We start from the raw sequence: 15,848 nt of genomic DNA, 5'->3' as shown, positions 1-15,848 counted from the left end.
TGTGTATATAATTTTTGACATTCCAATGCAATATTATCCATATTTATCTTTATACATATATTTTATTTCTATAGGATAAATTTCTAGAATTAAAAAGCTGTATCAAAAGGTGTTAACATTTAAAATTTTAGCAACGATTACTAGAGATTATCCCAATTATATGCTAACAAATATATACTGAAAACCTGGCTTCAATTTTTACAGTTAATCATAAATCTACTTGGAATTTGTTCTGGGATGATGAGTAAGGTAAAATTCTAATGATTTTTCTAGCTCACTATCCTTACTTTATTGAACTAATCTTTTCTTGATTTGCCATATTTTAAGTATGGGAAATACTCCTATATTTACTCAGGCTTTGAATTCTGTTCCATGACTGTTTATTCTTACTCTATTACCATCCTATATTTATTATTTTTCTTTATATTTTAATATCTGATTACACCATTTCTTTATGAATCTCCCCCTTATTTTCTTGGTATTTATAGTTTTTCCCCCTCTGAGTGAATTTTGAAGTAATTTTGCTTATTTCTAAAATTAAAAAAAGAAAAAGCTCTTAAGCTGCTATTGGGATTTAAAATTGGAGTTGTATTCAATTTGTGGATGATTTCGTGAAAACTATGGAATATCTTATAGAGTATGTTATAGAGTAACACATTTAAAATAGGGTACAGAAACAAAAGTAATGTTACTTTAATGATGTATACCTGTATTAGGATGCTTTGAGTAGTAAATGATGAACATCCAGATAAAACTCAAGTTGAAGCATAAAAGAGCATTTATTGGCTCATTTAACTAGTGAGTTCAGTGGTAAAGGTAGTCTTTAGGCATGTCTTGATCCCTGGGCTCAAATAACATCACCAGGATTTGTTTCCTGTCTCCCGGGTCGGTTGGCTTTTTTAGTTTCAGTTTTAGGCAAGCCTCCAAGTGGTAACAAAGGTGGTCTGTCTCTTCCAGGCTCATATGGGCTTCAGCACCTGCAACAGCAGAGGAAGACCCTTCTTCCTTAATGTGTCAGTAAAAGTACTGGTGATGGGTGTTATTGTCAGAACTGTATTAACCACTCCCGGGGGCAGGGCGGGAAATCAGTACTCAGCCTCACTTAAACCAGCCAGGCCAACTGGGGAGGGGTGGTTCCTTGAAAGGAAGAGATGAGGCCAAACCACAAATGTAGGAGGTATTATGGGTATTATAATACCCATCGATTTATATGAGGATATTAAAGAAATACTACTAAGTTGAAGTTCTAATATTATTTTTCAGTATATCAAAAGTTACTCTGAGGCTATAAAAGTAGAAAGAAACCAGGGAATGGAGTAGGAAAATATGGTGAGGGATTAACAAAATTACCTTTGTTATTGAATAATATTTGTTAGAATTTATAAAGCTGATTGTTGACGAATGACTCAGCTCCCCTTTCTTGATCTCATTACTGTTTAGATCCTCCAACATTTTGCTTCATGTAATTATCCTTTGTTCCAACATAATCCTCTCCTTCTCTTCTAGTTTTTTTCTTTTTTTCCCTCCTCCAAAGTTACTACATTTCCTACCTCATAAACAAAAGCTGATTTATTCTACTGGTCTTTTAAGCTCCTCTCCTTATATTCCTTGTGAAGTCGCTCAGTTGTGTCCGACTCTTTGCTACCCCGTGGAGTATAGCTCACCAGGCTCCTCTGTCCATGGATTTTCCAGGCAAGAATACTGGAGTGGGTTGCCATTTCCTTCTCCAGGGGATCTTCCCAACCCAGGGATTGAACCCAGGTCTCCTGCATTGCAGGCAGATGCTTTAACCTCTGAGCCACCAGGGAAGCATGTATTCCTTAGTCAATTATAAAGAAATCGTTTAGTTGAAAGTCATCAATGATTTCCTTAATCACCAAATCCAATGGGTTTAGATCCTTTTCCTTGACGGCCTCGTGTTTCTGCAGTATTTGGACTACCTTTCTTTCTTGAAGCATGAATTCGTAGTTTCTATAAATTTTTTCTCCTGATGCTCCTTTTATCTTTCTGAGACTTCTTCCCTAGTTACTTGGTTGTTTTCTTCATGTGTGGATGATTTTCTAGGTTTTTGGTTTCTCTGTTCACTGTCTTGGCAGTCTCAAACACTTGCCCATTTTCTAAAGAAAGGATGAGCCTTTCTATTTTGCTGCTTCGGATCACTTCCTTCCTGAATCTTCATGATCGAATCCTAACCATCCATTATAGAAGCCTGGGTTTACTTCTTCTTCTAAAACAAATTTTCTCTCCTGAATCTCTTGGTGCCACTTTTTTTTTTTTTTAATGGCACTACTTTTCAAACTACTTTTTTTCAAATTTTCAAACTTTTTTTTCAACTATTTTTTTCAAACTACTCTTTCAAACTACTTTAATTGGAAGGACTGATGCTGAAACTCCAATACTTTGGCCATCTGATGTGAAGAACTGTCTTATTAGAAAAGACCCTGATGCTGGGAAAGACTGAAGGCGGGAGGAGAAGGGGACAACAGAGGATGGTATGGTTGGATGGCCTCACCGACTCAATGGACATGAGTTTGAGTAAACTCTGGGAGTTGGTGATGGACAGGGAGGCCTGGTGTGCTGCAGTCCATGGGGTCGCAAAGACTTGGACATGACTGAGTGACTGAACTGAACTGAACTGAACTTTTCAAACATGGATTAGTTACTTCTGTATAAGACTTGTCTTACTTTCTGGGCTATAAGCTTAAGAACATTTTTGAATTCAACCCTGCATTTCTTTAACTGTGAGACACACTGTCTTGTATTTATTTATTTGTTTATTCAACATACATTAAGACACCTACTATTTAGGCACTGTGCTGGGCAGTGAAGAATACATTTGTGGTTTCTACTCTCATAGGATTTTAGTTTCATGAATTAACAAATACATACTGTGACATAGATTTAATGAAACTTTGAGAGAATGACTCTTGCATCTTGAACTCCCCTTTCATCTTCACTCCCCAAACTGCTGTCTACTTCCTGCACCCTTTCCCCGATCCTTTTCCTCATAGATTTCTCAAACTCAAAAGCTGAATTTGATTCATGTGCTGTGGAAACCTATAAAAGAGAAATTTGTTCAGTGTTAAAAAAAAACAAAACAACAAAACTCATAAACATCTTCTGTCTCTAAACCTTCTGCTGACTTTAGTATTTACATTGATGTATACCACCTCCTCTTCATTACCCAGGGGGAAATCTTGGTATTCTCTTTGATTTTTTCCTCTTTCTTCATACTTAATTATTTTCATTCAAACACTTATCATTCTTGTTAGGCCTTTTTTTTTAATCTATAAGAAATTGAAAATTAGTATTTAGCCAGTAGAGGTGTTTTGTTTGGTCTGCATAATATTTTTGAAATAAAAGTGAAAGCAAAAGTCTCTCAATCATGTCTGACTCTTTGCAACTCCAAGGACTATACAGCCCATGGGATTCTCCAGGCCAGAATACTAGGGTGGGTAGCTGTTCCCTTCTCTAGGGGGTCTTCCCAACCCAGGGATTGAACACAGGTCTCTTGCATTGCAAGCAGATTCTTTATCGTCTGAGCCACCAGGCAAGTACGATATTCCTGTTTCTCTTGAAAAGTTGGAAAATCAGGCAACACTGGCTCCTCATTCATGGCAGAATGACTGGAGTTTTAGACGAGACATGTGAAATACTACTCTGATCTCTGTTGTTGTTGTTCAGTCACTAAGTTGTGTCCGATTCTTTGTGACCCCATAGACTATAGCACTCCAGGCTCCTCTGTTCTCCACTATCTCCCAGAGTTTGCTCATTGAGTCAGTGAAGCTATCTATCCATTTTATGCTCTGCTGCCCCCTTCTCCTTTTGCCTTCAATCTTTCCCGGCATCAGGGTCTTTTTCAATAAGTTGGCTCTTCACATCAGATGGCCAAAGTATTGGAGCTTCAGCAACAGCCCTTCCAATGAGTGTTCAGGATGGATTTCCTTTAGGATTGACTCTAATCTCTACCACTTCTTATTTTTATTACATTCAGTTCATTTCCTCATTTATGAAACATTCTTCTCATGGCTCAGTGGTAAAGAATCCACCTGCAATACAAGAGACGTGGGTTTGATCCCTGGGTCAGGAAGATCCCCTGGAGTAGGAAATGGGAAGTCTTTCTAGTATCTTGCCAGGAAAATCCTGGCAGGCTACACAGTCCATTGGGTTGGAAAGAATCAGATTCAGCTGAGGACTGAGCACGCATGTGGCACTTCATCCTTAATTGAGGTATTTGAATTGGTAATCTTTGGCCTATAAGATCACAGAATGTTAGTACAGGAAGAGATATTAAAAGATCATCTTATATAATAGCCTCTTCCACCTTCTATCCAAAGAACTTAACATCACCTAACCAATTTTATACAACTGTATAGAACTTGGTCTCACAGGGTTCTATTACATGCCGTTAGACCCCTTCCTCACTTTGGGGAAAGTCCATAATCTGGACCCATTGTCCCCCAAACCCCCTACTCAGGGCTCTCCCATATAATTTTCAGGTTCAAAAGCTCTGTGCTTACAACTCTTGCTTTATCAGGCTCTGAGGCCCAAGACCTTTGTAAGGTATGTCCTAAGTGAGGCCACTTTTCTGTGAGGTTTTTGAAGGTTATGAATCTTAAAAATCTATCCCCAGTCTTTCTTGCTTTATTCTCTAGTGCTTTCCTGCATATATCTCATATTCCTCTCTCTGTGTGTGTGTTCTGAAACATACCTATTCTTTCCAATCTTTTTCGTTCAGTTTAGTGCTATTCTTTCCTACTTAGATTATCCTTCCCTAGTCTCTGCCTACCTGATATAATTTTTTCCATCCTCTAAAGTCTACCTGCATGCTTGAAGTGCAGTAGTTAGAAGTTGGTTTGCATGAGACAGACTTGGTTTGAAATCTAGGCTTTGTCCTTTACCAGCCAGGTGACCTAGGACAGTTTATTTCTATAAGCCTGTTTCCTTGTCTGTTAAACCATCACGTGGTTAGAACTACATACTGCTGCTTACATAACCCACTTTTCTTTCTTATATATCTTTCCTTATCATTAAATAGTCTTCTACATTGTCATTTTAAATGGTTCAAAGCATCCCATAATTGTGTATCAGGCTAGTCAAACTGCAGCTCTACACACCCTTCCTAGAAAACCTGCAAATGCTCTTACTTAAATTGATATGAGTGAATGTCTCTTCTCTGCATTCACATTATCCATGTCTAACAAGTATGTAAAAATATTTAACCTGTGGAGAAATATTTTTGGTGGAGAAACTGAAGTGAACCCCACCCAGCTTAACATACATATGCAGTTTTGATTATTTTCTTTTGAAAACATCCTAGAAGTATACTTGTTTGTTGTCTTAGTCACTCAGTCATTATCTGACTCTTTGCCACCCCATGGACTGACTGTAGCCAGCCAGGCTCCTCTGTCCATGGGGATTCTCCAGGTAACAATACTAGAGTGGGTTGCCATGCACTCCTCCAGATCTTCCCAACCAGGAGATCGAATCCAGGTCTTCTGCATTGCAGGCAGATTCTTTACTGTCTGAGCCACCAGGGAAGCCCTTACTTACTTAGTCAAAGCATTTAAGAATTTTGACACATATTTCTAAAATGCCTGGAAAGGGGGCGATGTTCCAGTTTCTATCCTCATCTGCAATCTTGTTTTATTGAACAGCTGCCCAGTACCTATACTATTTTCTTTTTAATCTTTGCCAATTTAATAGGCATTTAATATGCCATTTATATTTTTAAGTAATGTGGATGAACATACCTATTTATTGGCCACTTTTACATATTTAGGTTGGTACAAAAGTAATTGTGGATTTTGCATTGTTGAACTTTGCCATTTAATATTGGAATAATTCTTAAATGTGGTTATGTTCTACATCATTTTAATGCACATTTCTCACTTTTTTTTTTTGCTAATGACATTACTTGTTGTTTATTTTATATTGATTTTAGACTAGGGAAATGATGTTAGACAAAAAGCAAATTTGAGCTATTTTCTTATTTGAATTCAAAATGGGTCGCAAAGCAGCGGAGATAGCTCTCAGCATCAACAACACATTTGGTCCAGCAACTGCTAACGAACTTACAATGCAGGGGTAGTTCAAGAAGTTTAGCAAAGGAGACAAGAGCCTTGAAGATGAGGAGTGCAGTGGCCGGTCATCAGAAATTGACAATGACCAATTGAGAACAATCATCGGATCCTCTTATAATTACATGAGAAGTTGCTGAAGAACTCATTGTAGATTTGGCATTTGAAGCAAATTGGAAAAGTGAAAAAGCTTGGTAAGTGGGTGCCTCATAAACTGACTGCAAAAAAAAAAAAAAAAACCCATCATTTTAAAGTGTCTTCTCTTATTCTACACAACAATGAACCATTTCTCGATGGTACTGTGATGTGTGATGAAAAGTGGATTGTATATAACTGGTGACAACCAGTTCAGTGGTTGGGCCAAGATGAAGCTCCAAAGCACTTACTAACGTCAAACTTGCACAAAAGAAAGGTCATGGTCACTGTTTGGTGGTATGCTGCTGGTCTGGCCCACTACACCTTTCTGAATCCCAGCGAACCTGTAATATCTGAGAAGTATGCTCAGTAAATTGATGAGATGCACTGAAAACTGCAACGCCTGCAGCTGGCATTGGTCAACAGGATGGGCCCAATTTTTCTCCAAATAATGGCTGACTACATGTTGCACAATCAATGCTTCAAAAGTTGAATGAGCTGGGCTATGAAATTTTGCCTCATCTGCCATATTCATTTGCCCTCTTGCCAACCGACTACCACTTCTTCAAGTATTTTGACAATTTTTTAAATAGGGAAAATGCTTCCACAAGCTGCAGGAGGCAGAAAATGCAGAGTTCAGGCATGGATTTTTATGCTATGGGAATTAACAAACTTATTTCTCATTGGCAAAATGTGTTGATTATAATGGTTCCTATTTTAACTAATAAAGATGTGTTTGAGCCTAGTTATAATGATTTAAAATTCATGGTCTAAACCACAATTACCTTTGCATCAACCTAGTATATCTTTACAACAGCCTGGTTCCAAATAGGGAAAGGAGTACGTCAAGGCTGTATATTGTCACCCTGCTTATTTAACTTGTATGCAGAGTACATCATGAGAAATGCTAGGCTGGATGAAGCACAAGCTGGAATCAAGATTGCTGGGAGAAATATCAATAACCTCAGATATGCAGATGACACCACCCTTATGGCAGAAAGCAAAGAACTAAAGAGCCTCTTGATGAAAGTGAAAGAGGAGAGTAAAAAAGTTGGCTTAAAACTCAACTTTCAAAAAACTAAGATCACTGCATCTGGTTCCATCACTTCATAGCAAATAGGTGGGGAAGCAGTGGAAACAGTGAAAGACTTTATTTTGGGGGGCTCCAAAATCACTGCAGATGGTGACTGCAGCCATAAAATTAAAAGATGCTTGCCCCTTAGAAGAAAAGTTATAACCAACCTAGATAGCATATTGAAAAGCAGAGACATTACTTTGCCAACAAAGGTCCGTCTAGTTAAAGCTATGGTTTTTCCAGTAGTCATGTATGGATGTGAGAGTTGGACTATCAAGAAAGCTGAGCACCAAAGAATTGATGCTTTTGAACTGTAGTATAGGAGAAGACTCTTGAGAGTCCCTTGGACTGCAAGGAGATCCATCCTAAAGGAAATCAGTCCTGAATATTCATTGGAAGGACTGATGCTGAACCTGAAACACCAATGTTTTGGCCACTTGATGCGAAGAACTGACTTATTTGAAAAGACCCTAATGCTGGGGAAGATTGAAGGAGGGAGGAGAAGGGGACGAAAGAGGATGAGATGGTTGGATGGCATCACTGACTCGATGGACATGAGTTTGAGTAAACTCCGGGAGTTGGTGATGGACAGGGAGGCCTGGCGTGCTGCAGTCCAAGGGGTTGCAGAGTCGGACATGACTGAGCGACTAAACTGAACTGAATATATCTTTGGGCTTCCCAGGTGGCGCCAGTGGCAAAGAACCTGCCTGCCAATGCAGGAGTTCGATCCCTGGTTTGGGAAGATCCCCTGGAAGACAGCATGGCAACCCACTCCAGTATTCTTGTTTGGGGAATCCCATGGACCAAGTTACTTGGTAGGCTATGGTACATAGGGTTGCAAAGAGTCAGACATGACTGATGTGACTCAGCACACACATGTGCATAATGTATCTTTTGAACAGATTTTTGTTATTCTTTTGCCAATTTTCGATAGTTTTAAAATTATTATCATCCTTTCCCACTTTGACATCCTCCTTCCTAGTTCTGTCTCCTACCTATGTACCTGAACTATGGATCTCATTTCCTTCTATTTCTTTAGGGAATCATTCAATCAGTTATCCTCTTACTATTCTTTAATCTTATACTGTTAACATCACCAAGTCTCCTTTCCTTACAGAGAAACTCTAATGTCTCTCTTTCACTTGCCATTCTGCTTTGACTACTGACCTTTCTCCTCTACCTTGCAGCCAAACTTCTTGGAAAATTGTCTTCACATGCTACGTCCACTCCATCTGTTTCCATTCACTACGAACAGATTCACATTTTCAGTGCTGTCTTTATTGTTAAGAGTTTAATAACAGAAGTATATTATACACACGTGAAAAAAGCAGGACATAAAATGGTTTCTTCAAATATACTCAACTATTCTAAAAATATTTATGTAGAGAAAAAACTTACATGTAATACATGAAAATTTTAAGTTACTTCTTATGACTGGTGAGTTTTATTCCTTTTTTAAAAAAAGTCAATTATTGATTTACTATTTCAGTGGCCACTCATTTATTTCATTTTATTTCACATTCCTTTAGACTCCAGTTAACACAGTTCACATTTATCCAGCAAATATCTGTTGAGAACCAAATGAGCCAGAGCATCAAAGCAATTGAGATGAATATAAAATATGCCCTGCCCACAGGAAGGTCTCTAAAGCTGGAAGATCAGATGTCTCTAAATGAATCACAATTGCTATGATAACTATTCAAAAGTTCATAAAGAAGAGTATTTTCTGTCTTGAATGAGAGCTGGACAAATGTCCCAGGGAAGGACATAATAACTAAATGAGGATTCGAACAAATGAAATCAAGACAAGGAAGATAATTTTTACCATTTGCAAAGAGAGGAGACTTGAAAAAGCACAGTATTGCATAAGTTTAAAGTTAGCTGGAACATAAAGGGGGGAGTTGAGCATGGAGGAGGAGGAGGGTGGTAATTAATATCCCTTTGTGGCCAGGATTACACTCTGATCGCTAATACAAGTGATTAATCCCACACTTTTCTATTTTCTGCACAATGCATGGGAAAAAATATTCATATTGTTTATTTTCCTAATGGAATTAAACAATTCCCTTTGGGAAAAGTAACATTTCTCTTGATCTAAAATCCTTATGCCCTTACCATATCTCAATGGGCAGTCTACAGTTTGTGCGTGAATTTTAAGTTCTCAATTTGTGGTCCCCCAAAATGTCCTCAATTTTATAAACAAGAATTAACGTTGATATTAGAACACATTACAGTGTTAATTACAAATTCTCAACTTACATTTTCTAGGAAGGGGCAGAAAAGTAATGATAGTCAAGAGACGCAGGGCCATTTCATTTGGCCGAAAGGCTCAAAGAACAAGCGGGCGTGACCCAGATTCGTAGGGCAGGCGCTCATTCTGCCGGCACGACTAGATAACCCGGCCGGACAACTGCCTCTTCAAAGGGCCCTCCTTCCCTCTTCGCTCTTTCCAAATGATCATCGAGCGTCTCAGACTCTCCCACTAAAGTCGCCCAGCCATTGGTGACCGTCGAGCGCCTCCGGTTTCCCTGGTAACAGCTAGCCACACCAACAAGGCTCGCATAAGTCTTCCCAGAATGCCGCACGCCTTCTCTAATTCACTTCCGGGTGCGGAGGACTGACTCCTCCAGTCGGTGGGTTTGCATATCTTAGCGGTGTGGGGTTTCTGGATACGGGTGTGTCATATTCCTGCAGTGGGTGGTGGAGACTGTTTTGTTCTTTCTCTGCCTTCGAAACGGATCGCTAAGGAAAGGCGAATTTCACCGAATTTTTGGTGGCCCTCGATAAGTGAATTATTGTTTGCAAAAAAAGCTCGAAAGCGTTTTAAAGTTATGTGCAACTTCATTTGTTGCTGCGATATTTTAAGCAGCTTTACACAACTTCCTATAAAACAACTATTTTTGCTTTAGAAAATGAAGGCAAGCACACGCAGGCGGAAACAAAACCAAACCGCCAAATTTCCTCTTCACAGTGAGCCCAAACTAAAATGTGGAAGTTTGAAGCAGAGAAGTGTCTTGCCGGGCCCAGCAAGGAGAAGGGAGCTGGGGCTCAAATACCCCAAATCCCCTGAAGGATTTCAGCACAGGATTCTTTCTTTAGATTTATTATTTTATTTTTTGGCTGTGGCGGGTCTTTGTTGCTGCTCAGGGGCTTTCTCTAGTGTCAGTGGACCGGTGCTACTCTCGTTGTGGAGCATAGGCTCTAGGCGTGAGAGCTTCAGTAGCTGCAGCTGGACGGCCTAGTTGCTCCCCTGCGTCTGGGATCTTCCCGGGACTGAACCTGTGGCCCTTGCAGTGTAAGACAGATTCTTTAGCACTGGACCACCAGGGAAGCCTGCAGTAAAGGATTTTTTAAGAGCTGGGTGAGGGAGGCTGGTTGCAGGGTACTGATTAGCTCCTGTACAATTCTCTGGTTGATATTGAGATAATAGGGCATTTAACAGTGTCAGTCCTAAGGTGTCTATAGGATCTGGGGGCTCATGATTGTCAGATACTTTCTCCCATTTGGTGGTGGTTTTAGTATCTGTAATTCAGGAAGTATGTATCAGATACTATTATCTTGGTATTTCAGAGAGGAGCTACAGCAGAGGTTATGGGAGAAAGGGGTCTGTCCTCGAAAGGCCCTATAGAGTCCTGCTTGGTTAAACATTCACTGGTAAACAACCACAGAAAACACTTTGGAGCAGTCTTCCAGATCCTCTCTATGCATATAATGTTTCAAGCAGTAATTTACATTGTACATGCTATTTTGTAATCTAAAAAGCTTTTATAAACATCAGTTCAGTTCAGTCACTCAGTCGTGTCCGACTCTTTGCCACCCCATGAATCGCAGCACGCCAGGCCTCCCTGTCCATCACCAACTCCCGGAGTTCACCCAGACTTGAGTCCATCAAGTCAGTGATGCCATCCAGCCATCTAGTCCTCTGTCGTCCCCTGTTCCTCCTGCCCCCAATCCCTCCCAGCATCAAAGTCTTTTCCAATGAGTCAGCTGTTTGGATGAGGTGGCCAAAGTACTGGAGTTTCAGCTTTAGTATCATTCCTTCCAAAGAAATCCCAGGGTTGATCTCCTTCAGATGGACTGGTTGGATCTCCTTGCAGTCCAAGGGACTCTCAAGAGTCTTGTCCAACACCACAGTTCAAAAGCATCAATTCTTCAGCGCTCAGCCTTCTTCACAGTCCAACTCTCACATCCATACATGACTACTGGAAAAACCATAGCCTTGACTAGACGGACCTTAGTTGGCAAAGTAATGTCTCTGCTTTTGAATATGCTATCTAGGTTGGTCATAACTTTTTTTTTTTTAGTTTTTTATTTTTTTAATTTTAAAATCTTTAATTCTTACATGCGTTCCCAAACATGAACCCCCCTCCCACCTCCCTCCCCATAACATCTCTCTGGGTCATCCCCATGCACCAGCCCCAAGCATGCTGTATCCTGCGTCAGACATAGACTGGCGATTCAATTCTTACATGATAGTATACATGTTAGAATGCCATTCTCCCAAATCATCCCACCCTCTCCCTCTCCCTGTGAGTCCAAAAGTCCGTTATACACATCTGTGTCTTTTTTCCTGTCTTGCATACAGGGTCGTCATTGCCATCTTTCTAAATTCCATATATATGTGTTAGTATACTGTATTGGTGTTTTTCTTTCCGGCTTACTTCACTCTGTATAATCGGCTCCAGTTTCATCCATCTCATCAGAACTGATTCAAATGAATTCTTTTTAACGGCTGAGTAATACTTGGTGATAACTTTTCTTCCAAGGAGTAAGCGTCTTTTAATTTCATGGCTGCAGTCACCATCTGCAGTGATTTTGGAGCCCGAAAAAATAAAGTCTGACACTGTTTCCATTGTTTCCCCATCTATTTCCCATGGAGTGATGGGACCGGATGCCATGATCTTCGTTTTCTGAATGTTGAGCTTTAGGCCAACTTTTTCACTCTCCTCTTTCACTTTCATCAAGAGGCTTTTTAGTTCCTCTTCACTTTCTGCCATAAGGGTGGTGTCATCTGCATATCTGAGGTTATTGATATTTCTCCCGGCAATCTTGGTTCCAGCTTGTGTGTCTTCCAGTCCAGCGTTTCTCATGATGTACTCTGCATAGAAGTTAAATAAGCAGGGTGACAATATACAGCCTTGATGTACTCCTTTTCCTATTTGTTCCATCTCCAGTTCTAACTGGTGCTTCCTGACCTGCATACAGATTTCTCAAGAGGCAGATTAGGTGGTCTGGTATTCCCATCTCTTTCAGAATTTTCCACAGTTTATTGTGATCCACACAGTCAAAGGCTTTGGCATAGTCAATAAAGCAGAAATAGATGTTCTTCTGGAACTCTTGCTTTTTCCAAGATCCAGCGGATGTTGGCAATTTGCTCTCTGGTTCCTCTGCCTTTTCTAAAACCAACTTGAACACCTGGAAGTTCATGGTTCATGTATTGCTGAAGCCTGGCTTGGAGAATTTTGAGCATTACTTTACTAGCGTGTGAGATGAGTACAATTGTGCGGTAGTTTGAGCATTCTTTGGCATTGGCTTTCTTTGGGATTGGAATGAAAACTGACCTTTTCCAGTCCTGTGGCCACTGCTGAGTTTTCCAAATTTGCTGGCATATTGAGTGCAGCACTTTAATAGCATATTCCACTTAAAAACCAACATGGTTGTATGTTTTCCATTGTATTTTTTGTTAGAACAGTTTCTATCCTTAAAAAAAATTTTTTTTTGTTTGGTTGTATTAGGTCTTAGTTGAGGCTGTGTTGGGTCTTAGTTGCGGCATGCAGGCTCTCTAGTTGTGGCATGGGCTCCAGAGCATGCCAGCTTCAGTAGTTGCAGCGCTCAGGCTCAGTGGTTGCTCCAAGGCATGTAGGATCTTAGTTCCCTGACCAGGGATCAAACCCCGGTCCCTTGAGCCCACATCCCCTGCACTTCAACGTGACTTCTTTCCCTCTGGGCCACCAGAGAAATACCTTCTTTCTGTTCTTAATTGGTACTGCAATGGAGAAATGAAAATCCTTATAGTTAAATCTTTGCCTAAGTTCTCATTTCTCTGCGGTAATTATTTTTCTCTTTTTAACTTAGTAATTTGTGTTTGCACTTCCTCTCTTTCAAATGCCTTCCCATTCCACTCATGTCTTTATAGTATAAATGGATGAAATTACACATATGGCATCCAAAGCCTACTCAATTTTTAAAGTTTATTTTTCTGATTATGAAAGTAATACATACTTACTGTAGAACATTAGGAAAATGTGGATGAATGTAATAAAAATAATCTGATATGTAGACAACTACTGATCATATTTTGGTATACAGTTTTCTAGTTTTCTCTCTGTTGCCTTCAGCAATGAGCATAAAAAAAAAAAAGTTTGGTAATATAGTAGCTGAATAGCATTTCAGAAGCTCACATTTTATAGTCTATTTCAGGCCCCATCTTCTCTATCTAGCCATCCCTGAGAATTCCAGACTAATTACACTAACTTATAATGGTCTAGCTTCTCATGGCAAGCATACTGGGCTGGTTTGCCATTCCCTCCTCCAGAGTGAAAAAGCCAGCTTAAAACTAAATACTAAAAAAACTAAAATCATGGCACCCGGCCCCATTACTTCAAGGCAAATGGAAGGGGAAAAGGTGGAAGCGGTGACAGATTTTCTCTTCTTGGGCTCTAAAATCACTGTGGATGGTGACTGCAGCGATGAAATCAGAAGACAATTGCTTCTTGGCAGGAAAGCTATGATAAACCTAGACAGTGTGTTGAAAAGTAGAGACATCCCTCTGTTGACACAAATCCATATAGTCAAAGCTATGGTCTTCCCAGTGGTCACATACGGTTGTGAGAGCTGTACGGTAAAGAAGGCAGAATGCCAAGGCATTGATACCTTTGAACTGTGGTGCTGGAGAAGACTCCTGAGAGTCTCTTAGACAGCAAGGAGTTCAAACCAGTTGATCTTAAAGGCAATCAATCCTGAATACTTATTGGAAGGATTGATGCTGAAGCTGAAGCTCCAGTATTTTGGTCACCTGATATGAACAGCTGACTCACTGGAAAAGACCCTGTTGCTGGGAAAGATTGAGGGAAGAAGGAAAAGAGGGCATCAGAGGATGAGATGGCTGGATGGCATCACTGATGCAAAGTCCAGGAACTTGGGCAAACTCTGGCAGATGGTGGGGGACTGGGAGGCCTGGACTGTTGCAATTCATGGGTTCGCAGAGTCTGACAACTGGACTGGTTGTTTCATAATGGTCTAGTTTTCCATATTTGTATATTTTAGTTCCCCTACTACATTAGAGCTAGTTGTGTGGTCCTGGATAAATTATTCAGTTTTATTGAGCCCACTTTCTTTATCTGCAAAAAAAACTGATAATATTTATTTTGCAGGGTTGTGGTAGGGATAACAAATAACCTATCTCAGCTTAATAAAAAGTAGCATTTTTCTTATAGCTTTAGCAGTCTATGTACATAGGAGGTGTTCATAATTTTATGTTTCAAATGAATGAGTAATCTGAGCATCTCAATCAATTATTTATTGAGCACCTTTGACACATAGGTACTGTTTTTATTCCTCAATATCTCTTGAATCTTTATGATTTAGATACCTTTCTTACATAAATCATATGCTCCTCTCAACCTCAAAAGTTCTCTTATGTTTCTGCTGCCATGCCTGGCACATCATAGAAGGTGCTAAATAAATGTTGAGCTGAACTGAGTAAATTTAGTGGAAAAAGGGAAACACAAGTTAGTTAAAACCTGTCAGGTACTGATGAAGCCATAATAGGTACAAAGTACTTTGTACATTGGGAGATCAGGAGAGATTAATTTTGATTAAGGTATCTGGGAATGCCTTGTGGATTAGGTAGATTTGATCAGGACCTGGAATTTAAGAACTGAGGGTGTGTGTTTGTGTGTGTATGTATGTGTGCATGCTCAGTTGTGTCTGACTCTTTGCGATCCATGGACTGTAGCCCACCAGACGGTATCCACAGGATTTCCCAGGCAAGAATACTGGAGTAGATTGCCATTTCCTTCTCCATAAGGACCAAAGATGAGGGCTTAAGGATGGAAGTATGAGTTAAGGCTTGGAAAGTGAAAGTGAAGTCTCTCAGTCGTGTCCGACTTTGTGACCCGGTGAACTGTAGCCTACCAAGCTCCTCTGTCCATGGGATTCTAAGGCTTGGAGGTATAAGTTGAAATGTTGTGTTTTTTTTATGTTGATGAAAAAATTAATAGTTGATCTAAGAAAAGAAATGGAAAATTTAATTTGCGACATCCTGAGGTTTATAACCTGGGAGACAATCTTTCAGAAAGCTGAGGACTGCCCCGCCCCTTAGAGGTCACAGCACAGTTACAGAAGTTTTTGAGATAAAGGGTTCTACATCAAATGAATTACTGACAGAAGGAAGGTTATCTCTCAAGGAGTTATGAAGTAGTGGGTCATCCTGACACTATACAAGATTGAGAAGGACTATAAGCTCTGGTTAATGCAGATGCACAATACACTCTAAGGGGGAGGGAAAAGGCTCGGTCTGGCAGAGAAAAAAATTATGTTTAAATTATTCTTGTCTT

This window comes from Capra hircus, chromosome 5 (assembly GCF_001704415.2).
Source record: "Capra hircus breed San Clemente chromosome 5, ASM170441v1, whole genome shotgun sequence".
In the NCBI taxonomy this organism is placed as follows: domain Eukaryota; kingdom Metazoa; phylum Chordata; class Mammalia; order Artiodactyla; family Bovidae; genus Capra; species Capra hircus.
Note: the sequence above shows the minus strand (reverse complement) of the source record.